Consider the following 26,187-nt stretch of genomic DNA (forward strand, 5'->3'; position numbering starts at 1 on the left):
GAGGAAATATTTCCAAGACCACCAACACCATACCAATATGCGTACCAGATAAAAGAACTTTAAAGCTTATCTGTAGGTATAGTCGGTCCCTTCATAGATAGAGTAGCTTTGATTCCCCTTCAGGTTGGTGGAGTGTTATTCTCAACACTTACAGGAGCATGAACAGACACTTCAAATATCCTCAGTGGTAGCCACATTTATATAGAGGAAAAAAGTGGGAAGACTCTCATAGTGTAATACCATATGGTTACACATTTATTGCAGAGTAAAATACAGATGTACACTTACATTAAAAAATTAAGATATATGCTTATCTGGGTATCTTTGAGCTGGAACAGGACAGCAGGATTCAGTAACTATCACGCTACCACATTGCCAAAGATCCAGATCACTGAGTCCTTAGGAAATAATCCTCAGCCAAGTTCAACACAGAATGCGCTGCCACGGGGTCTCTGGTGTCTGCAGTCGCCACACTGTCAGCTCGTGTATTCCGCTGGTTTGAATGTAAATATCCGATATTTACATTCAAACCAGCGGAATACACGAGCTGACAGTGTGGCGACTGCAGACACCAGAGACCCCGTGGCAGCGCATTCTGTGTTGAACTTGGCTGAGGATTATTTCCTAAGGACTCAGTGATCTGGATCTTTGGCAATGTGGTAGCGTGATAGTTACTGAATCCTGCTGTCCTGTTCCAGCTCAAAGATACCCAGATAAGCATATATCTTAATTTTTTAATGTAAGTGTACATCTGTATTTTACTCTGCAATAAATGTGTAACCATATGGTATTACACTATGAGAGTCTTCCCACTTTTTTCCTCTATATAAATGTGGCTACCACTGAGGATATTTGAAGTGTCTGTTCATGCTCCTGTAAGTGTTGAGAATAACACTCCACCAACCTGAACGGGAATCAAAGCTACTCTATCTATGAAGGGACCGACTATACCTACAGATAAGCTTTAAAGTTCTTTTATCTGGTACGCATATTGGTATGGTGTTGGTGGTCTTGGAAATATTTCCTCCTCTGTGTGTTTTTATCCTTACTGATTCACTTCTAATACCTGAGTGCCTATGCCCACTTGGTGATTTAAATTCTGGCTTGCGGTACACCTATCTGTATTGTTGAATACAGTATTATACTATGTGGCGCCCCCTCCTACTTATTTTGTTTTATATATATATATATATATATATATATATATATATATATATATATATATATATATATATATACATAGAAACACACACGCATACACACACATTTGGCTGGTGGCCGGAGGGGGGTTATTTTTTTCATTAAAAAGAATATTAGGGCCATCATGGTCCAAACCAGTGGAATGAATAACTAGCTATCAGGCAATTCGCATGTGGGAAAACAGTGCTTTATGATGACTACAATCGACCTACCCACAACAACAAAAATATCAGTTTGTTTGTTAAAAATACTTATATTTCACAAAAGCCTCAACATGGGCCTCTTCCTCCTCCCATTCCGGTGCACCCTTGCCTCCTCCACCTCCTCCTCAGGCTTCTCCCTGGGTGCCTCCTCCATCTCCTCCTCAGGCTCCTCCCCGGGCATCTCCTCCGCCTCCTTTTCCTCTTCAGACTCCCCCTTGTGTGGCTCCTCCACCTCCTCCTCAGGTTCCTCCCTGTGCGCCTCCTCCACCTCGTCCTCATGCTCCTCTCTGGCCTCATGTTGTTCACACCTCTGACGGCCTGTTGGAATAAGTATAACATATTAGCTTCTTTATAAATGTTCTCCCTGTTTCACAGTTACCTACATGTAGCCATATAATAATGTCAGCGGACATTGTGAAACATGCATTTAGTGACACATATAATAGAGTGTCTTTAAATAAAAAAAATTTAAATGTAGAGACACACAACACTTTCAGATGGCCTGTAACAAATCTTGGATTTGCCTTAGGTGACATAGGGATGTTGAACTGACATTGTTTGTTTCTAAAAATAAGTACTACATTAATATTAGAGTTTTCCAGAACAATATTTATAGAGTCTAAATAGTGACAGATTTGGGAGACATATTACTTGAGGTATTTGGGTAAGGCCTTGTAATATTGACAAATGAGGTTTGTACTAATTTGAGCGTTGCCCACCTACCAGTGTTATCTTAAAAACTGTATGGGAGTTAATTTCAGCATGTTGCCTTAGTGGTTAGAACTTGTGCCTCAGAGCACTGGGGTAATGAGTTTGAATCCCAAAAAGGCCATTTACAAATGAACTTGTCACATGGACAAAAGCATGTTGCATTGGAGGGACAATTACATAGGGCATGTCTTAAAATCTCCTCCCTTAACTCATCCAAAAGCTGTGGCTGGACCGGCTAAGGTCCCTCCAGCACCTCTGGAGCTGCACAATGCTGCGCCGGTGGTTAAAATGTCGCCATATAAAGCGGCGCACCTTAGTGTGCGCCCGCAGCTTCATCGCGTTTGAGTTATAATGGCCTGCGGGTATACTGTCCATGGCCTCTGCCAGGATTCACAGCTCATGCCTTGCGAAGGTGCTGGATCTTATTTTGTAAACGCTATACTTTCCAATAATCTGCTCTATGATTGGTTCTAAGAGCACGTGTGGGCGAGCTCATGTCGTTCGCGGATCTTTCCATACTTGTCTGCAAAATCTCAGCTTGTCATTCACTCCTCGGGTCCTAACATTGGGGGCGTGATGGAGCTATGCCAAGTGTATACCACTATTAGCACAGGCACTTGCTAACAGGAATCTTGTCCTCTAGGTCCCAGCATGGCCATGCAGACATTGACTATTCTTGCCCTTGTAGTACTACTGCTACTTTGGCTAAATCTGTCCATCCTGGGACCTAAAGTGGTCCTGTGAACTTTTACTTACTTGGAATTTTGTTATCCCACTCACACCCTTAGTTAAGGGATATATTATTTTCATATCATTGGTGGATCCCCCTATGTAGGGGGGGTGAGTTAGTAGCACATCACCCTAGGGAATGCAGGCCAGTGCAGAATCTTCAGGGCTTGCTTGTCACTAAGGCAGGGGGACACTATGCTTTTGGAGGCAAAGCAAATTGCTGATTATTAGTGAAATTGAGCGCTCCGAATTTGGAATATTCTTTTGGACAGTTGGTTAGGCTCTAGGGGGTATATATTTAAACTTTGTGGACCCTTGTCTGTCCAAATGTTTTTTTTATTTATGTTAGGCTTTGTTAATGGATTCCTGCTATCCTCATCACAAACTTACTGAGGATTTTAATTTTAAGCAACAAATAGGGTATAGTGGTGTTATTGACAGTGAGTATGATTGGAGGCCAGTTGGTGACACTGGCATGAGGGACAATAATAAGTTTGGTTTAGAACCTGTTGAATTTTAGGTATTGTGACATCCAAGGGAGAATGCAGAAAAACAGTGATTTACAACAGATAGTATAGAAAGAAATAGGTCAGGGAAAGCAATGTACATTTGGATGAAGAGAGTGTCTAGACGGATAATGGAGTGAAGGATGTGTAGGAGAAGAGGGTGTTCAACAGTGTCCAAAGCAGCAGAGAGTAACAGGAGAATGAATATTGCAAAAATAAAAAAAAAGTTTTTATTTATAAACACAATTGCAGTAATCAAATGAAACACAAATTAGAACAACTGAACATACAAAATCCTTTAATAAAAATATACAAACACATAGATGCTGGTTTTATCCCATGGTTAGAGGTGTTGCAAGGCAGGTCATTCTGGAACCCATAATGGCTGTCTTCTTTATCTGTTTAAAATATTATCGAAAAGAGATCAACTTTAGACCATTCTGAAACAAATATTACTTGACTGTCTGTACTTTGTACACACCTGTACTTTCCAGCTTTAAAATCCACAATTTCTGATGCCTTAACTGTAACGCAGCTCCCCCAATTACCTAAATGGACTAACATTGTTAACTATAGATACTTATATGCTTACAAAGGCAACTGCTTGATGTCTTGATCCTCCTCCATGAAATGATCCTTGCCGCACCTCCTTTGTGCTCCAGCTGACAGTTGGGTCATAAAGTCTGTTGGAATAAATTACACACATTTAGCTATTTACTAAAACGGTATCTGTTTCTCACTTATCCTCAAAATGAAAGAATGTAAGGTATCTCCATTAGAACATATTAACAAATCAGTGCTTTAAAATCAATAAATAGACAACACTTATTTTATGTACTTTACCTGGGCAGAAAAGAACATTCACATAGTGAGTCAGCTATATTACTAGCTCAGACTATAGTTGATTACTGAATATTTTTTAGGTGAGGCAGACAGGTCCCAGCTAAGGCCTGGTAGTACATCAATTAAAGCCTTTAGTTTGGACTTTTTACAGCTAAGCTCTAACAGTCAACCATCAACATTATTTTTGTAAGTGCTATAGCTAGAAAACTCACATATGAAAATCTTAGCAGGGGCAGAGACAGCCCTTACAGCCTGATTACAAAATAATTGCAGATTTCAAAGGTAAACATTTTTTTTAATCAAAACTGTCTGGTGCATGCATTTGTTTATGTTTTGAAAAACGAAACATGCCTTTACTTTCATCACCAATCAACAATTGTATTTTTAGGATGCTAGAGAATTTTAAAAGTGAGATATAAACCATATTAGAAAAATATTTTACCTTACAAATCAGTCTAGAACCTGAAGTGGCCTGCATCCACAGTTTCAAGGATCTGTTGGATAAGCTTGTAACATGGCAAAGTGCCAAAACATATAAGAATTATCTTAATAGATATTAGATTGAAAAGCTTCACAACACCCCCCAAAAAATTGGGTTAAAGATTATAATACAAAAAAACACACACATTAAAATTCACATTACATATGAAATTCGAGATGCACTGCTATTGTGGAACATAAAATATCTTACAAACGCAAAATTATAAAGTGTCTATAAAAGAGTAAGAGAAAGGATAACTATCAATACAAATAAAAGTCCACTATACAAATCCACAGCAGTAAACTCCACTATAGACTCCTAACCAACTTCAGTGTGCATGAAGCAGTCTTTTATAGTGGATTGTAATGAGACAAGTATATGCAGGTGTATGGCCCTCTGTGGTATCAGGTGACGAGATCTGATGCTGTGTCTATGAAACGCTGTTTACGGATATCTGTTGTTTTTTTTATACTGATTAAAATATGTTTGCGTCTATTTTTGATTGCGATTTATTAGAATATGCATTTGCATAGACATTCTTATGTTAAATTTTTGACAAAAATATATGATCCTTCATGTCGGTAATTAAGAAGATGTGTGCAATTGTTCATTTAATTATGCTAATTAACACTTTAACACTTTAGGTTGCCACTAGTGCCTGTGTTGTGTTGTATGTTTGCTTCCATCTGAAGTATACCTTAGTGGTTAGACAAACCAGCTGCCAACAGTAGGGTCATGAGCTTGAATCCAGAGGCATGCCCGTATCTGTGTGGTTTTACTCCAATGTGTCACACACTTCAAGAAGAAAAAGAAAAAAAGAGAGAAAAACAAGAGGAGAATATGAAGAGGGTCGGGCAACAAAGACGAATGTAAAAACCGTCAAAACCTTGTAGTGCCAATAACCAACCAGGCCCACTTTTAGAGGGGAAATCCGGAGAAATCCCTTTGCGCCTTGCACCCAAGAGCAGCAAGCAACAAAGTCCTGTGTCCACCCAGTAAGAGAGGGAGAAAAGTTCAACAGAGAAGAGAGGGTCTCACGTATCCCCGATATGCAGCGGACTTCCATTTGACTAACTGCTGAATATATGGGCCTGACTCCCCATCCACAGCTACAGATGTGGCCGCACCTATTCTTAATGAATGTGTGCTAAATTCTGCGCTGTTCAAGTCCAAAGCATCAAGCGTGCGTTTAAAGACTGCTGAACTGTAACCGAGTGAGGGGATGACCCATCAATATGCACCAGCCACGGCAACGCATCCTGAGGCGATAGTCCAGAAAATGTAGTGACCACCTGTACTGGGCAAAGCGAACAACTGCGCCGGAGCGACAGTGTAACCCATCGACCTCTACCCAGCTCGTCCGTCTTGGACCTTCCTACATTTCATGATACTGATTGAGGTGACAATACAATGTCCTTTGCTAACATACCAGAGAGAGAAGCCGTCAGCCCGGAGACCACCAACTCGCTCAACCGAAATGCCCCAAAGGCCGAGCTAAATAGACTTCTTTCATAGGAATCACGTGCTATACCAGAGAGAGCTCCTAGCAAGTCATAATGCCCTGACTAATAGGTCTCCTGCCATCAAGAAGGATGGGGCACCCAGCCTTGCAGTGCTCTAGACATTAAGAAACCCCTAGTAACATCGACTAAACCGTACAGCTTTGAGAAGAAGGATATACCCGCCAGTGTGGTGGACATTGCTGACCTTGACTCCCCAGCGTTAAAGCCAGCCCAAACAAACCCCTTCATCCTGCCGTACTCTTCTCCGCCCCCCACCAGGCACCACGTGCTGGAAGCCGAGCAACTCCTGCCATGCTGACCGATATTTACGCAGAGTAGAAGGTGCTAAAGAGGATTCCGCCAGGCTCCTTATTCTGGCTTCACTATCTGCCAGACATAAGCGGGACAGGGAGAACCAGTGAGAGCAGCCTCCGGGACAAGCACCCAAAACTTGTTCCACTGACCCCTAGACAGTGCATCTGGCAGACTGTTCTCAACTCCAGGCACTAAAGCATATTTTATAAGACAGGCAGTGCAACACCAGCCGCTGGAGCAAGCTGATGACTGGGGAAGAGGACGAGCTTTGCCTATTTATCACAAGCACCACTCCCAGGTTGTCACACCAGAAGACATCCTGTTTACCCCAAAATCTAGTGGGCCACAATTCCACCGTGACTATGAAAGGAAAAAGCTCCAACAGGACCAGATTAGCTGTCCAACCAGCACAAACCCATTCCTCGAGCAAGTGCGACATGCACCAGTCACCGGCGAACTCGGCCCCGAATCCTATTGATCCCGTGACATCCGTGACCAGCTGCAACTCCCGACTGGAAATTGGGGGATTGGGCCACACACAGACACCATTAAAATCCCTGAGGAAAAAGGTTCGACACCTGCAGGTTATCCCTGATCTCATGGGACAGAAGAAAGAACAGCGGTTGCCCGTTCTAACTTATGGCAAAAAATGTGCCCATCGGGATTACCCTGTAAGCAAAATTGAATATGCTCATCAGAGATTGTACTTTCTTTAAGTGTATCCTCGGGGACTCTATGGTCTCGCAGATCAGGGATCACAGTTTCGCAATCTTGTCCACAGGTAACCTGCATAGACCCAATTGAGTGTCGATTTCAATCCCTAGATAAGACAGCCGTGTTGTTGGACCCTCCGTCTTATCATGCACCACTAGCACACCCAGAGAATAAAACAGCACAACCAAGGAAAATAGCACATCTCCACAGGTTGCGGACTACCCGAGCCCATAACCAGGAAGTCATCCAGATGATGGGCAACCCCATGGTGACCAGTACCAGCTATCACACACCAGTGCAGAAAAGTGCTAAGGCATTAAAAGAATGAGCACGAGACAGCGCAGCCCATGGGAAGGCTTCTCCACATAGAACACGTTCCCCATTTTAAATCCCATGAGAAGAGAGGGAGCTTTGCCAATAAAGCGAGGGGATAGCGTCATTTACCTATGCCCCCCGAGGAAAGGATAAATGTTGAATCAGGCGAAACTTCCCATGTTTATATCCAATTACTTTAATAAGTTTTTTTCTTTTGGTCTCTGTGAAATCTAGTGAACCGGGTAGCTCTATCTATTTATAGAATGGTAAACATCTATCAGATTATATATGGATGACTGTTCTTTTTTATATATATATTTTGACGTTCAGTATATTTTATATTTACCTGATTAATATATACAAGTAGGGCTGTATATGTATAAAATATCTGATTATCAATTGCTATTTATCTGCTGATATTATTTTCCAATGGGATGTCTTATGGAATTAGACTGTATTATTATTATGACATATTGTTGTTGTATTTGTGATCTAATTGTCAAAGTTATTTTGGGTTTTTTGTTACTTGTTATTGTTGACTTCAGTTTAATATTTTACATCTGCATTAGTGAATGGAGGTATAACAACATTTTAGCATGTTATTCTATACTGCACCAGATCACTTGCAATTTACACACAAGCCAGATTTTGAAGTTCTATACTCACTGTGTGTGTTTGTTTACCACTCGCACTGACAGTTCTGTAGCATTTTATTTGACCATGTTTCCACAACAGCTTTTGTCTCTATGAACGAATTGGGCACTTTATTGGTTACTTTATATCAAGTGACCAGGTTTTTACAACAGCTCATGTTTCTATGAATGAATCTGGCGTGCCATTGGTTATTCTTTATCACGTGACTGGCGGCTAACTGATTGCATCTTATGATTACGCTATGTCAGTATTTAACAGCTCTACTTTGGATGGAACGTTAGTACCTCTGATGAAACGGCATCTTAGTGCCAAGAAACGTGTCAGGCGGATCAAGTCATTTTGTGCTCTGGCAAGTACAGTGACTATTTCCCCAAACCCTGGGGTTGGACTCTTTTTATACACTTTTAAAGACCAAGGCAATCGTGGGAAAAATTTAGGAGTTTGCCGCTGGACATCAACAGCTTGCTACACAGGTTGGAGTCAAGTTTAATACCATCTACTATAGTAGGTAACTCCGCTCAGTTACATCGTGTCTTTTTTCTAAGTGGACATGCACACACAGCTGTGCGTAATTCTATCAAGCCAGTTTCACAATTACTGGTAATTTACCATCTTTCCTTGCCACACTGGAGAATTTGACTGTGCTATACTCCCAATCTCCCCCACAGTGGTTGCCTCTAGTGTCCGGACTGTGTTAACAACATTGATAATTTTGGTCACTTTATCTTGCTGTCTTTTAATTATATATGCATTGTTTTGCATTTACCATTTTGCTAACATTTATTAAACTATACTGTATTGATTTTAAGTTTTGCGCTATTTCTGTTTCTTTTCCATGAAACTTCCCTGGCGCAATTGTAGGCACCACACCAACCGGGGAAATTACCATGCCTGTCAACGGAGGTTTCGAGAAAGGACCGCACATACGCTCTAATGCTTCCTCCTTACCAACCTTCTCAGCTAAGACCTTGGGAAAAAGATAGTTTTTAACCTGAGAGACGCCACGGACCTCTCGATCAGCAAGCGAAACCCCAGCAGAAAGCCTGAACGCAAAAACTTAGCGTCTCCTGCCAAAGGGAATCTGTCCAGTCAATGGGCTAGACTCGAAAAAACTATAGGGAAAAAGGCTTTACTGAGGCTCAGCGGGTACATGGACACCATCCCTGCCCCCTCTTCCGGACTTGTGACAATTCTTTGACATGTGCAGGCCACCACAGACTGAGCAGGTATGACCTGCATGCTGCTCCTCAGCTACAATTTCCCTTAATGAAGGCATAGCATAGCCCTCTCTGTGGTAATGGCATTCTAGGCCTCCCTCAAAAAGGGGGCCACCGCTTGAATGCCGAAAATGGCGAACATGCCCTTCTTCCGTAATTTTGAGCCAAGTCTCTACGACTTTGAACCCAAACAGGATCAGATGACCATCGTACTTTAGCACTCCATGTTCGAGACTCCAGATAGAAGGCCATAAATAAATATGTTCCACTCAACCAGTTGTGGTAAGCTTTTAAGCTGGCCTCAATGGCACCGCACTTCGCCATAGCTGCCACCGCATCCATCTTAGCCTTCTCCGTAACGGTAAAGCATATCTACGTACCATCACTTAAGAATCCTGTCCCTGACTGACGCGCAAACTTTGTTATATATGGCTGTGTTCTCAAAGTGCAGCATCTCACACCCTGTGAGGCAGCTAGCCCTACTAGACATGCAGTGCAGCCGCTCGCCCTTGAACCCTGCTGTGGCACAAAATATTTACGAATCGCCTTTACTAACTTGGGAGGGCAGGCATCATAACTATCAGAGTCCCCGGTAGAGCTTCTACAGTCTGAAAAAACAGGCAAGTCGTCATGTAATAATCATCATCACACTCACCCATCTTCCTCACTCGAGGAACCTGCTAGGGAAGCCGAGCCTTCCGGCGCCAACATGGACCGGTAACTGCCTCCATGAGTACAGTCCTCATTGGCTTCCATGGATTGGCCCGCTGCCTGATCTGCTGGGAAAGATATATTATTATCATAGTCATCAAACAAACACAGCGACCCTTGCGACCCGGCGGAACCAGAAGGCACCCTACCAAGCCGCTGTCTATCCTCTACTGAGTCGAGAGCTGCTACCGCTTGTGCCACGGGATGACCAGGCACTAGATGCCCCGCTGCATGAACCATACGACAACTCCTCCACACGCGCCACCACCTTAGTCACCCCTGTCTCCATTACCATGGAAGTGCCACGAAGCCTGGACATTCTACTGGGTCATAGTCTAAACTCAGGGGCAAGCACTGGCTGTACCCCTGTCCAAATATGTTGGGAGGCACTATTCTCCACAAACTCCTCCAGGGCACCCCCCGCCGCCAGAAACATTCCACCCCCCCATGCCTGGGAGGCTCATAGTAAATGTCAGTAATATAGGGCAGCGGAAGGGGGGAGGAAACCCGCAGCCGAATAACCTAAAGGCCCCTATTAAAGTAATTTTATCGTTTTCAAATAAGCATTGCCCAAGCGATTGTATTGTGTTTCCGAAGCACAAGCAATTTATTTAGCAAAAGCAATTTGTTTAGCAGTGCAATAAACAATATACAATACAGTACAATATAGCCAATACATGATACCTATTAAAGATGTTACATTAAAGCAGGAAAGTATGAAAACACAGAATACATTACATTTTCCTTATAGAGCTCCCCCGAGGACAATGAAACACAGCCATGCTCACATGTAGCCACGTTCAGAGAGAGAGAGAGAGCAAAAGAAAAAGCTTTGGCTGATAAAAAAAAAGCTTGATAGTATCGGGTTTCAGTTTAGAACATGTTTCCATTGGTTCAGGGTTCAGGACAGTATAATGTAAATCAGGTCTTAGGTCAGTTCAAAGGATTCCTCTGGGAAGAGGGGATCACCTTCCCCCAACAGCTGAAAACATGTGCTTCTCAAGGAAACTGACCCAAACCAGTTCTAAACACAATGCCATTTTGATCATTCAATCTTTTATCTTCCATAACTATTGATTGCAGGAAGCGATCACAAAGCCGAAATTATAATTAACTGTGTGTTGGAACTTTTTTAAGGTAAACTATTTAGAAGTGAATGTGTAAGTGTATGTGTGCGTTATTTATCATGCAATTGCGTCATAACAATATCAATCAATATAGTTTATTTCATCCAATTATTTAACTTTGACAGTTCCAGCCTTTGATAGTATAATAAACTATCACCCTAAAGATTTTATATGCAGGTCTCAGTACCACGTTTCATTGCTCTGTAATGTAAGTCCCCCTTGGTGTATGATGACGCTGTCTGTAGATCTAAACAAGTTATCACAATTGAGAGTCTTAATCCTTGAAACAAGTTTTTTTTTTTTCTTTTGCTATAGACCATATACTTCTGGAGCTTGGACATAACCTTTTGTATGCCCTTCAAGGGTGCAATAAAACATGTAATACATTATTTGGAAGGGTACAGAGTACAATAGAACATGTATCAGTTATACAGAATACTCTACTACAGTTTTTTTCAAGTTTAACAGGTTCATCTGTCCAACGCATGTCTTTAAGCTCAGAATACATTTAACACTTCATGTTCATCCTATGTCTATCAATAATGTCATATACAATCTCCTTCAGCTTGCGTTAATATACACACTTATAATGTCATCAGTTCTTTTCATCAACACTTGTGGGCGGGCTATTGTCTGCTCATTCTTCCCAGTCTCCCAATACTCAGGTTTCTTTGTACGGGAAACAGCGGTCGGCTTGCCAAACATTGGGAGACTCCAGATTAAGGTGTCGTACTTTTCCCCTAGCGACCTCCCACCCATAATTCGGGTACCTCAGGAATATTTAGTGGAAAGAAAACTAGTCCTACTCGATATAACCACTGAGCCATGTGAGAGCACACCCAGCATTCTTTGGTCTACAACCTTACCCACCCAAGAATGATAATGATAATCATTCTCAAGGATGCCTGCTCAAGTTTGAATATTACTGGACTGGCATCGCTGGATGTACCTCTCTTCAACTATGGGGTCAAGGTACTTACGGACGTAATGCTACTCAGACAATAGCCACTCACACTTTCTCCAAGCTCCAAGGTTTCCAAATTTTCCTTTACCCTACTAACTGCATTCAAGGCCTCCCAGAACAGATTCATGAGTGCACTTGGACCCTTCTCTGGGTGTTGACTCCTCTGCAGTGGGTGAAATGGGCACCAGTGTGTCTCTGCTACCCTTGAAGTTGTGATGCTGGTAGCCTACACCTGGTACCTGTCTGTCAAATAACCTGAGCCTAGGAAATTACTGTTCCACAACTTACGTTCTCGGTTGCTGTCTCACTATTTACCTTCCCTCTCAAGGTCTAAACTAGTCTCTCATCCCAAGAGGGGTCAAGAACATTTCAAAAGTCAACAAGTTAAGAGGCAGCCCAGGAGTGATCTTTGGTAGCGGGGAAGGACTAGTGGCTGAAGCTATCAGCCACTTCAATAAAGTTCCAACTCTTATTCAATTCGTTCTACCTAGTACCGTTGCTTTATGTTCACACTGGTTTGTGGCTAATCGAAAGTATGTAATTTGTTACCACTACTCATACATTATACATTTATTATCAATAACATGAATACCCCTATCACCTATTATAACTCTAGGGCTATCACATTGAATAACAAAAGCTTTGAGTATGACACAGTAATACATTAGACACATTTCAATACACCTTTACCCAGACATATTTCATTGGTACACCAGTGTATACTTGAGGATCCTGCATGGTGGTAATTGGATGACGTGGATTTGTTTTACCTGGAGAAAAACCCATCAGCAGGAGGGATATGGGATGGCTCTATTGGCATCATCTTCCTGAAATTCTCTTAATCAAGATTGGATGTTGCCGTTCTACTAGCTTGAGAAGAAATGTCTGGTGCACCCCAATATGCTCTTACCAGCTTGCGCATACCTTCTGTACCCATCTGAGCCAGGCCATGTGCTGCCTCCACTAGGTCTGGAATATACACTCTGGGAGCTACTGGTCTACCTTGTCCATCTCTCCAGGGTCCGCCAGACTCCTCACCACATCTCTTCACCTTCCAGACAGTTAATTCTTCAGGTAACACAAATCTTCATATATTAACCAATATGTTTATACGTGCATGTGTGTGTGTGTGTGTGTGTTCACATTTTAAAACAAAAACAATACAATGAAAAACAAAACAAAACATAGATTTGTCAGCTGTCACATAAAACCCTGCTGTCTATTTGACAGCTATGTTCGCCCTGGTGTGACAGCCATGTACGGTCATGTGTGTAAGTGTGGACTTTACTAGCAGCTACTTCAGTTGGTAACTGTGTCATTGTGTAAAGTCCTCTATGTGGTGTCCTACTCATGTGCTGGTATTGCTATAAAAGATTTTTCAGTCAACTCAACGTTGCCCCCTAGACTAGAAAAATGCTGAAGACCAATGTATATCAATCGATTTTCCCTCTGCCAGCTCACATATCATTTTCAGTACCTTATATTCAGCTACTTAACTAAGTGAGAAGGGCAAAGGGGTCTATTTCTATAACACTTTCTTCAAATATAACAGTATCCATTACATGTCTGTCTAACAGTGAAAAAAATATAAAACACGAAAATTCTACATTTTCTAAGGTTTCACATTAAGTTGTATCTTGTGGCAAAAATCCTACTCCAATGTTCTGAACAGAGATGCATATCTGTATGTTTAACCTCTAGCGATCTCTCCACCCTTTGTGCATCAATATAAAGGCACACTTTGTACAGGAGGCAAAAAGCAGATATGCAATCTAAAAAAAACATGAATCATATTTCTACAACAAAAAAAACTTTCTGCTTAACATTAGCAGCTTCTATACACATAACACCAAACCCCTAACTGTTTCTGTGACTTGTGTCAATTTAGTGTGTGTATCCCTGAGTCCATCTTATGTAAAAAAAAATGTTTTAGCCCCAATAATGAGACTGTGTCTATGTCTTTTCGTATTTCTATACAAGAGCAGAGAGAGAGAGAGAAAGATAGAGAGATACTAGCATAGATGTAAAGAATGAGAAATAAGAAAGCAATGAATAATAGGAATACAAAGATTTTAATACAAGAGTTTGAAAACAAACATACATGCAGAAAGGGAGATTTTACAGCAAAAATGACAGCTGAATTGGAGTCTATGGGAAAATGGCTGTATTCATTCCACTAATCCCCTTAGCTATTTGCAAAACTATGGCCCCTCCCCATACTTGACTAGGGGGTCTTACATCAACCGTGCAATCCAGTGTCTTCCGTCATTTGTTCATTAAGAACTAGGTATCACATTAACTACATACCTTTGCAATGGACTTCCTGACTTATGACAGAGAAATAGAAAAAAAAATTAACTCTTGGTGACTCATCTTGAGATACATAAAACAATATTTTTTGGAGCAAAGTATGTACATACTTAATTTTTGGATAATGATTCTCAGCCAAACAAATTATCATGAGTCACTGCAGCCTAAAACAAAGAGTGTTCCAATGATCCATTGTTAATTTGTCTTTCAAGAGTAATTTTTCTATTTCTCTATTCCACCCCCTTAAGCACTAAGTCTATATTTCTTTCGTCTACCCTTATCTGTGAGAAGAAAAGACAAGATAGTTATCTTTAAACAGAAAATGAACCAAACATTTTCATTCTTTACCATCAGCCAGCGATCAGAAAAGCAAGCATGTGACAACATAAAACAAACAAGCAAACAAAAACAAAACTCTCTGTCTCTCCATTCATTACAGAAGAACTCCAGTCTTTTGTGTATTGTTCTAAGGCTATATAGCCTCATTACAGTCAGGGTCAATTAACTAAGACCATTTATTTTTCTAGGATTCCTGAATCTAATCCATTTGCATAGACACAATTACACTTCTTTTCCCTGGCTGTACTTTATGCATGGGATAAAAAAAAAGTTTCTTCAGACTGTTTGAAAAACCTGGTCTCCTTTTTTTTTCTTTCTCTATTGCAGGGTTATTTTCCTAAATTCACTCACACCCATCATACACAAAAAATAAAAATATACATTTAGGTTACTCAGCTTTTAAACCTGAATAGTTACACAGATAGTTACATTTGCTATTTTCATAAGTTTTATTTTTATTTTTTTTATTTTTTTAAATTGTATTCAGTGTTTTATACTTTCCTGCCTTGCACTCGCTTCTCTTCGCTTGGCAACGCTTACTTCCGCTTCGCACGCACTTTTCGCCACGCCTACTTTTGCTGTGCACTCGCTGCCTTGCCATGTGTTCCCCTCAAGTTGCCACAGTTTCAAACAATCATCATGTTCAATTCTCGTTTTTGTTGATTTAATCAACCGTACTTTATCTCTAACATTATTTAACACCTCTGAGTCAAAAGTACCTATGTTTGGGAAAGGTTTCACACACTCTCGGGTCATCTTGACCCATTTGTCGCAGTATGCCGTTGCATACGCACCGTATTTATTATACATAACATACTTTGCCGAACCAACCGGCCATTCATAAGGCAGCACACAACTGGCCATGACTTCTTGGCCTGGACGATTTCAACAGGTACATCCCCTTAAAAATATCAATGCCTTTCCTAGTTTGAGTACTTTACCACTGTTAGCAACCGATATCAATCAAGAATATCAGTGGTTGCAGCGTATTTCCTCCCACATCTCCCAATTCACAATCACGGCTGCACTAAATCAACCATGCGGTCCGATCGCACCTCTTACAGATACTAACTATCAGTAAGCTTTGCGATTACTATTGGGGATGCAGCGAAAACCTGTTGTTTTCGCTTCGAGTATACCTGCCATGTATACTCTCTGGTGTCTCTTTATCCCCTGCTCTTTGATATAACAGAACACCACTCACACGAAGGTTTCTTTATATCCTGTTCACACCGAGAACAGAACCTTTGTTGTCAGGTCCTCTTTTTAACGTGCCTCGTCAGACACACCTGAACCAAAGCTCTATCAATTTTTCAACAGTTACACGCTGCCCTCCCAATACTCAGTCACGGCCTTACCATGCGGTCGAATCGCACCGCTTAAACTAGTTATCAATACACATCGTGATTAGTATTGGGCACAAGTGCAAAAACCTATATTCCGTTACGAGTATACTTTTGTCTTTATGCATAACATTCACATACACACACACACAACCTTTTGTTTTCTGTACAGAAAATAGATTTCCCAAACAATGGTAATATTTTTTTTCAGAGGCTTTAACAAGTGATTATACTACACATATATAACAGACTATGAACATGATTGTTTAAACACGTGGTAACAATACCGGAAGTTCACATACTTAATGCAGGAACACATACGCTATGCAATGCAAACAAACCACATTTAAATCGCAAAATGACATGAAAAAGAAACAGGTTTTTTTTTTTTTCTTTCTTTCTTGTCCCTAGATTCTCACTAGCACCCCATAGATTGCACAAAGCAGATATTCGATTTAGCAACACTAGATGATATAAAGGCATGATCCCACCCTTTGTTGGTAAACCGAAATCCGGCAGTTTTGTGAATCTTTGAGCAATGTAGCGCCTTTTCCAGCCCCCAAATTATTAAAGTAATTTTATTGTTTTCAAATAAGCATTGCCCAAGCGATTGTATTGTGTTTCCGAAGCACAAGCAATTTATTTAGCAAAAGCAATTTGTTTAGCAGTTCAATAAACAAGTACAATACAGTACAATATAGCCGATACATGATACCTATTAAAGATGTTACATTAAAGCAGGAAAGTATGAAAGCACCGAATACATTACATTTTCCTTATAGAGCTCCCCCGAGGACAATGGAACACAGCCATGCTCACATGTAGCCATGTTCAGAGAGAGAGAGCTAAAGAAAAAGCTTTGGCTGACAAAAAAAAAGCTTGATAGTATCGGGTTTCAGTTTAGAACATGTTTCCATTGGTTCAGGGTTCAGGACTGTCTAATGTAAATCAGGTCTTAGGTCAGTTCAAAAGATTTTTCTGGGAAGATGGGATCACCTTCCCCACACAGCTGAAAACATGTGCTTCTCAAGGAAACTGACCCAAACCAGTTCTAAACACAATGCCATTTTGATCATACAATCTTTTATCTTCTGTCTAAGTCAGCAAATTTGATAAAGTCATTTCAATTAAAATCGAGCAAACTTGGTTGTCTTTGTCTGAAAATATGCGTATGGCACGCTACGGCGTGAAAGGGCGTACGCGGCCGCAACACGTGGCACAAACAGTATTTACCCTTTTATATACATTCGCACAAACACTCACATTTGTAAAATAGTACACATTAATGGTAGTTGCAGCACATAGTTATTTATGTTGAAATATAGTAGAGTTTATGTGTAATATTATAAGTTATATGCATATCAGTAAAACATATGGTACACTTTGAAGGAATCATGTCATGTGTGGTATCATACTAATCCCCTTCACATTTGCAACTGTCCGGTTCATTCTGTGAAGGGATCGCAGAGTGCATACGCAAGTTATTAATGTTAAGGAATTATGGACTATTAGGATTAGAAATATTGGCGGGAAGATCGGAGCCCATCCCCTGGAGAGATGACCCCCACCTTTGGATTCCTGAGCTTAAACTAGCCTATGATCTGCAACCCCCTGGACCCTCCTGAAACCTGGACCAATAGAAGCAAGCCACACCCTTGGCATTGTTTTACTGTATTTCTGTTTGCATATAAGCAGCAGCTCCTCATCTAGTGTTTAGTCACCTTGACCACAGACTTCAGACCTGAATGACTGTGCACTGGATCCAGAACACCTGCGATAAGTAACGGCTGTACTTATTAAAACACAAATCGAGATTCGACGATCGTTATTGGATAGCGACAAAATGCTCTTAACACTTCCATAACTATTGATTGCAGAAAGCGATCACAAAGCCGAAATTATAGGATGAGAGATGGTAATGTGCAGATCATAATGACACTAAACATGATGCATTTGCTAAATCCTGAGCCTTAGATACTTTTAAAGTGCTTTTAACATTATTATATTTAACTGTAAACTCTATTACATTTGATTATAAACAACTGTGTGTTGGAACTTTTTTAAGGTAAACTATTTAGAAGTGAATGTGTAAGTGTATGTGTGCGTTATTTATCGTGCAATTGCGTCATAACAATATCAATCAATATAGTTTATTTCATCCAATTATTCAACTTTGACACCCCCTAGAGGAAGCGGAGGAGTAGAGTAGAAAGCACAGGCAACTGAGAAATGGGCGCGTCCTGGGCGCCACTACTTGAAATGATGCAATGGAATTGGCGGGCGGCAGGGTATCCCTTTCCCGTCGCTCGACTAACTGGCCTGCTAACCCTGGCGCTGACTCTCCTTGTAGGAGAGCAGGTATTGAAGTACTGGGGAGCACAACGCGGCTGTGCCACATGGGCGATATGGGGTGGTAGGTGCTGCGTATTGGGTGGTTGGGGGGAACATCATTGCAAAGATGAAATACAAGAGGAGGAATTAGAAAAACAAGTGGGTACAGGGGTGAAAGAGAGTAAAAAAAGGGGGGGGTGAAGAAAGAGAGGGTGAGAGAAATGGGAAAGCAGAAAGAAAGGTTATGAAAGGAGAGATGAAGCCACAAGCAGGGGAGAAGACTGGAAAGGGAAGACAATGAGTATGAAAGGATAAAATGATAAGAAGAGAAAGTTTTAGGCAGAAAGGAAGGCAACAGAAATTGAGCAGACAAACGCAGAGCTACTTATCCAGCTGCTTTCCCTGGAACCAAAAGAGCTCCCTAACTATTCCCTGCTCTTTTAAACCATTCCCTTTGCTCCTGCCCCCTATGACACTTGTCCAGACACCACCACACTTTCCTGCTTTGTTAACTCTTAGTGATCAAAATAGTTATGCACACAAACCTCAGCTTTTATTTCCATTTGGGCCTAATCATCCCTCAGTTCTATTTACTCAGTTCTACACACCTCCTCTAAAATCACTATTCAATTGCTTCTGGTGCCCACGACACCCGCTCACCATGGTGTGGACATGATGGGGACATACCTCCCAATTTCCTGCAAGTTGGGAAAAAGTTGTTGACTAAGGAACAGCAGGACAATCCCTTAAAATCAGCACTATTTAGCTAGAATCGGGACAGTTGGTAGGCATGCAGTTGTACTTGGACAACATGGGCTCCCAAAGAAACCCACATTCATAGATATGTTACTTAAGCTTATTTCCGGTAACCTCGCTGCACGGACGTGTCGGGTGTGCTCTCCTCTGGGAGCCTGTGTGGGTGTGCTCTCCTCTGGGAGCCTAACCCTGGGCCCCTAATTCCTATGGGTTGCCCCCGGCTCTCACCCGCTGCCCTGCTGACTCCACTAACCTTCCAGGCAACTGATCCACCGGCGAATCGGACTCCGGCCACACAGCAACTCGAGTCCCCGGCTTCGGCCTAGTGGCGCGGTCATCACCTGCCTCCAGCGATCCTGAGTCCCTAATTCTTATGGGTTGCCCCCAGCTCTCACCCGCTGCCCTGCTGACTCCACTAACCTTCCAGGCAACTGATCCGCCGGCCAATCGGACTCCTCCAGCGGTCCCGCGTCCACCTCCAGCGGTCCTGTGTCGGTGACTCTGCCTCCGATCATGCCTCCAGTCATACATCCGGCCAGACATCCACTCAGGTCCCCGGCTCCGGCCTAACGATGCGATCATCTCCTGCCTGGCTCCAGCGATCCTGTGTTCACCTCCTATGCTCCCGGGACCTGCATCACCTCCTCCACAGGGGCCCAACGATCTCTTCTCTCCTCGGGCCTGCCCGCAACTTCGGCCTACTTCCGGCCTCATCCCCGGTCTTGGGTGATACCTGTCTCCACACTGGGGCCTACTTCCGTTCGGGAGGTCTCACCTGCCGCTCGTCGTCTCGCAGCACTCCGCTTCTCACGCCCAGAACTTGGCTGTCCTCACCACCTCTCCTGTCCTCTGATGACCCTGGCCTACCTCACCTGAACTCCTGCCTCACCTCGCCCTCCAGGTTCCTGGATCTACCTTATCTCCGGACCCTTTGATCTCCGCCACATCTTGGTCCACCTAACTCTGGACCCATGGGCCACCCCTGCCACTGAACTCTGACCCATGGACTGCTCCTGCTTCTGAACTCTGACCCAGTGACTGCTCCTGCTTCTGAACTCTGGACCCATGAACCAGCCCTGCTACTACCGGTGATCTGTCTCTACTTACCAGTTCCTAAGTTCCCCTTCCTCCACGCCTGGTACTGGCTCTCTGTAGCCCTCCATTGCTGCTATTAACTTTGTTCCATTTCAATCTACCGCAGTGTCTCTTAACCTTATCGTAATTTTTACTTAACTGTATATTATTTTTGCCACTGTCTCTTTGTTTCATTCTGTGTTTTATTCCATTGTCCTACTCTGCTCCGCTGTTATCTACCTCTCTACTGTTTTCACAGGTAGAAAACTTACTTATCTTCCACTTCACCATTTACTGTTTTTCCTCATTTAATGCTTTATATATTTAGTGTTGTACTTTTTACCGTTTTAACCATTTACTGGTTTTCATATTTACTGTTACATATTTCAGATTTACAATTTACATATTTATTGTTTACTGTTTTACACTGATTCACTGTTTTACTCATTTACTATGCCGCCCCGCTCATTTCCCATACCTATCCTCTCCCCTCACCACCTTCATGGACCTGCCTCTCACCGCCCCGCCTCTCATCATCCCCCTCGCTCCATCAACCCTGACAACCTCATCCACATCTCCCCACTTTCCTCCCTCCCCTTCTCGTGTGCCCTCTGGAACTCCAGGTCCGTCCGTAACAAACTCTCCTCCGTCCATGACCTCTTTATATCCAACTCTCCTAACCTTCTCGCCATCACTGAAACCTGGCTCACCTCTTCTGACACCGTCTCACATGCAGCTCTCTCCTATGGGGGCCTCTTCTTCACCCACTCCACCAGGCCAGATGAGCACCAGAGTGGGCCTTCTCCTATCCCCTAACTGCACTTTCAGGGTCTTTCCCACTGAACCTTCCCTCTCTTTCCCCTCCTTTGAAGTACACTCCATCCGTCTCTTCTCCCCCATCCACCTCCGCATCTCTGTCATCTACCGTCCCCCCGGCCCCACCTCCCTTTTCCTGGACAACTTCGCTGCCTGGCTCCCCCACTACCTTTCCTCCGACCTCCCCTCCATCATACTTGGCGACTTTAACATCCCTATTGACAACTGCTCTGACCCTGCCACCATCAAACTTCTCGCCATTTCCAGCTCCCTAGGCCTCACTCAGTGGACCTCCTCCCCCATCCACTGTCCTGGTCACTCCCTGGACCTTGTCTTCTCTCATCTTTGCGATCTCACCAACTTCTCCAACTCTCCCTTCCCTCTCTCTGACCACCATCTCCTCTCCTTCACTCTGTCCTCCTTCCCTGCTCCCACTTCGCCTAAAGCTACCTTCACTAGGCGCAACCTTGAGGCTATTGACCCTACCACTTTCTCCTCCTCTCTTGACACTCTCCTTTCACCTCTTCCCTCCCTGGTCTGCCCTGACCAGGCATCCTCTCTCTACAACCTCTCCCTCTCTAGTGCCTTGGACGCTTTTGCACCGGCCTCTTCTATTCGCCAGCGCCGCCTCATTCCCCAACCCTGGCACTCCAAACTCACCCGTTCCCTCCAAAAGTGCTCTAGCACTGCGGAACGCCTCCTGAGGAAATCTCGCTCCCTAGCCGACTTCCTTCATTTCAAATTTATACTCACCTCTTTCTGCTCCGCCCTCTACCTGGCTAAACAATCCTTCTTTAAGTCCCTGATTTCCTCTCAGTCCTCCAATCCCCGCCGCCTCTTTGCCACTTTCAACTCCCTCCTCCCCCCCCTCCTGTCCCACCTTCCCTCTCCGCTTCCGACTTCTCCACTTTTTCTCTTCCAAAATTGAGACCATCTGACTGAACATCTCCTCCTCCCATCCCTTGCCCGCCCTCATCCCTTCTCCCTCCAACATAGAACTCTGGTGCTCCTTCTGCCCCACCTCGGGTGAAGAAGTTCGCTCCCTCATTCTTTCCTCTCCACCCTCCACCTGTCCTCTCGAACCTATCCCCTCTCACCTCCTTCGCTCTCTCTCTCCTACTGCCTGCTCTTACCTTGCACACCTTTTCAACCTATCACTCTCCTCTGGTGTAGTCCCCTCTTCATTCAAACACGCTCTTATCTCTCCCATCCTCAAAAAACCCAATCTTGACCCCACCTCTCTTGCTAACCATCGCCCTATCTTACTTCTCCCCTTTGCCTCCAAATTACTTGAGAGGATTGTCTGTAGCCGCCTTACTAGACACCTCTCGGACAATTCCCTCCTCGACCCTCTTCAATCAGGTTACCGCCCCCTCCACTCCACCGAAACTGCCCTGGCCAAAGTCACTAATGATCTACTTTTAGCCAAATCCAAGGGTCACTTCTCCCTGCTCATCCTTCTTGACCTCTCTGCGGCCTTCGACACCGTGGACCACCCCCTCCTGCTTCAAACACTTCTCTCTCTTGGCCTCTCTGAATCTGTCCTCGCCTGGTTCACCTCATACCTCGCTAACCGCTCCTTCTCTGTATCCACGTCTGGCTCCTCCTCCACCCCCTCCCCTCTCCCTGTTGGTGTCCCTCAGGGTTCTGTTCTTGGCCCTCTACTCTTTTCGCTCTACACCTCCTCCCTAGGGGCTCTCATCTCCTCCTTCGGTCTTCAGTATCACCTTTACGCTAACGACATCCAACTCTACATCTCCTCGCTCGATCTCTCCTCCACCCTCCTCTCTCGTGTAATTGACTGCCTCTCTGCCATTTCCTCCTGGATGTCCTCGCGCTTTCTCAAAATTAACATCTCCAAAACTGAACTCATTGTTTTTCCTCCCCCTAGACTCCCCTCCCACCACATCCTCTCTATCACTGTTAACAATACCACCATCTCCTCTGTCACCCAACTCTGCTGCCTGGGCATCACCCTTGACTCCTCTCTCTCCTTCGCCCCCCACATCAAATCCCTTGCCCAAGCCTGCCGCTACCTGCTACGCAACATTGCCCGCATCCGGCCCTTCCTCTCCCAAGATGCCACCAAAACTATCATCCACGCACTCATCATCTCCCGCCTTGATTATTGCAACCTCCTTCTTACCGGCCTTTCCCTTTCCCATCTCGCCCCCCTCCGCTCGATACTCAATGCGGCTGCAAGGCTCATCTTCCTTTCTCGCCGCTCCTCATCCGCCTCCCCTCTCTGCCTTGCCCTACACTGGCTCCCCATTCCTTACAGGATCCTTTTCAAACTCCTAACCATCACTTTCAAGGCTCTCTCCCAGTCTACCACCCCCTATATCTCTAACCTCCTCTCTATTCACACCCCTGCCCGCCCCCTGCGCTCGGCCAATGACCGTCGCCTCTCCTCCACTCTGATCACCTCTTCCCACTCCAGAATCCAAGACTTCTCCCGTGCTGCCCCCCTTCACTGGAACGATCTCCCTCGCTCCATCCATCTTTCTCCCAATTTGTCCTCCTTCAAGAAGGCACTCAAAACTTACCTGTTCCTAAAAGCCTACCAACCTTACACCTAACCCCTCATCTTATTTCCTCCGCCTGCTCTCCCCCTCTCTCCTCCCAGCCCCCCTGTTCTCTCCTCACTTCTTCAACTTGCTCCCTGTGTGCCTGTGTTCTGTCTACCCTCCCTTAGGATGTAAGCTCATTTGAGCAGGGCCCTCTTCCCTTTGTTCTCCATACCTGTTCTTCTGCTCCGTCTTTACTGCATTAGCCTGCCTGGAGTCTCTGAAGTTTTGGCATTTTTTGTTTACTGTGTGTAATGTTTCACCTTGGTTAGTCTACTGTTTGTGCTGTGTACGGCGCTGCGGAACTCTTGTGGCGCCTAACAAATAAAGGATAATAATAATAATATTTCCTCTGTAATAGCAACACCATACTTGCCTACTTTCAGTCAGTGAAGTCCGGGAGAGCGGTGTGACTAGAGGGCAGGAGGGATCGGGGTGTGGTCAATTGCGTTATTTTGGCTCCACCCTGTGACGAAAATGACATTTAGTCGTGGGGGAGGGGCCAAAATGACACGATTCACCGCTAATCGTGTTATTTTGGCCAGGGAATTGCTGGATGCAGGAGACTTGTCTGCTCTCCCAGGAGTCCGGGAGACTGACTCGGATTTCGGGAGTCTCACAGACATTCCGGGAGATTTGGCAAGTATGAGCAACACTGCCTGGATTCCCCCTCTCAGTATGGTAACACTTTACAAGGGAACTCTCATACAGTGGGACCTCCTACCCTACTTCAGCTTCTTCTGTTAGAAGAGAGTAGTAAAATAAAGCATGATGGACTTATTTAATTAAGTATAAACACTGAAGTTATTTTATATATATTATGCAGCTCAGCTATACACAATCATTTATAAATATTGTGATGGATGGGCTTACTCCACTACCCGGTCTGTAGAGGAAAGAAGAAGAATGAAAGGACGTTCCCCTGCACAGTTTATCTTGGTTTCCTTCTCTCCATCACTAACCGACTGTTACTGATCACTCCTACTGGTGTCACCTTGCCACCAGACACTCAGTGACTGCAAATGCCAACTGCGCAATACTTTTAGGAGAATTCAACTGCCACCACTAGGCTACTTCAACGGCACTTAGAACTGCTTACTTCTGGGGTCGTTGGTATAGCTGCTGCAGTACTTCTTTGCTGTGGGCTGGCTGGTACCTCCTGACTGCTTACTATGGATCAGAACTGCTTGGTAGCGGGCAGAGTCTTTACACAGAGATGCTGGGTTCAACACAGGATAGCAGGGAACTGATTAGAGTGTAAGCTCTTATCTGTTGGTTACAGGATAGAGTAGGTAATAGTCTCAGACACAATCTTCAAGCAGTGATATTTTATTGCTCAATAGTCCTAACAAGGACTTTTACACTCTAGTTTGAGGTACTAACAATCTCCAGAAGATCAGATGTTATGGAAACATAACATGGTCAAACTGGGCTTTTTTTTTATACAGATTCTGATAAACATGTTGGCAGGGGGTAATCCAGCCCCCTGGCACCACAAAGTCTGAGATATTACTTTGTATATTTAGCATCAGGATTTAATATATTCTCTAATCTTGCATTTAACGCAATTTAACTTAACAAAATTCAGATTAATCTGTAATTTCCTAACTTACTTGCTGGTTGCAATATTCAGACAGGATCTAGGGTGAAAAACTACACAGGAACGAAAGTTAATGACCTTCTACTGTGCATTCAGACTAGAAAGATATGCTGGTCACTTCTGACATGAAAATACTTAATTAGCATGATTAGCCTGCCTTCAAAAATTACAAAACAAATTTCCTCCTACATGGCATACACGGGTGGGGTACGTATTCCCAACATCTAAATTTCCTACATAACTTTAAACAACTGTAAAATGCTGATGCTTAAAATTTACACATATTGGAAAGACAAACTTAGCAGAAAAAAGACAACTCACATATCTGACTGGTGTGCTAAAATGTGTGACAGGTGAAAATGCTGGCACTGAAGACTCGCGTCACTTAACATAGTGACAGAGAGATTGTCGGTTTTAAAGCAGCAATGTCAGGATCCGGCAGCAAAGCCTAATGCTAACCCTAACCTTATCCTTTAGCCAAACTCTAAACCTAACCCAAACCCTAATAGTAAAACTAACCCTAAACCTAAGCATTTTTTAGATTATCTATCCAGCAGTATTTATGCGAAAAAAGGAACCTAATTGATTAAGGGGTAGTGCAAAATTGATAATAGACAGAACTTTGAGCTGATCTTTATTTTTGCATACATTTCAATCATGGACCTCAATTGCGTAAATTATGCAACAAGAAAACAAAAAAAAATAGTTTCGCCCAAGATATCACAGCACTGAGGTCATGAGTTCAAATCCCGACCATGGCCTTATCTGTGTGGAGTTTGTATGTTCTCCCCGTGTTTGCGTGGGTTTCCTCCGGATGCTCTGGTTTCCTCCCACACTCCAAAAACATACTAGTAGGTTA

At 43.4% G+C, this 26,187-nt stretch overlaps 1 protein-coding gene across 3 annotated transcripts in view; it reads left to right on the plus strand.

Moving 5' to 3' along the window:
* CREB3L3 (cAMP responsive element binding protein 3 like 3) overlaps positions 1 to 26,187 on the plus strand; it is a 169,832-nt gene that overhangs the window by 102,334 nt on the left and 41,311 nt on the right. The gene's annotated exons all lie outside the window — the stretch shown is intronic.

The sequence above is a fragment of the Mixophyes fleayi genome, chromosome 1, assembly GCF_038048845.1.
Source record: "Mixophyes fleayi isolate aMixFle1 chromosome 1, aMixFle1.hap1, whole genome shotgun sequence".
NCBI lineage: Eukaryota > Metazoa > Chordata > Amphibia > Anura > Limnodynastidae > Mixophyes > Mixophyes fleayi.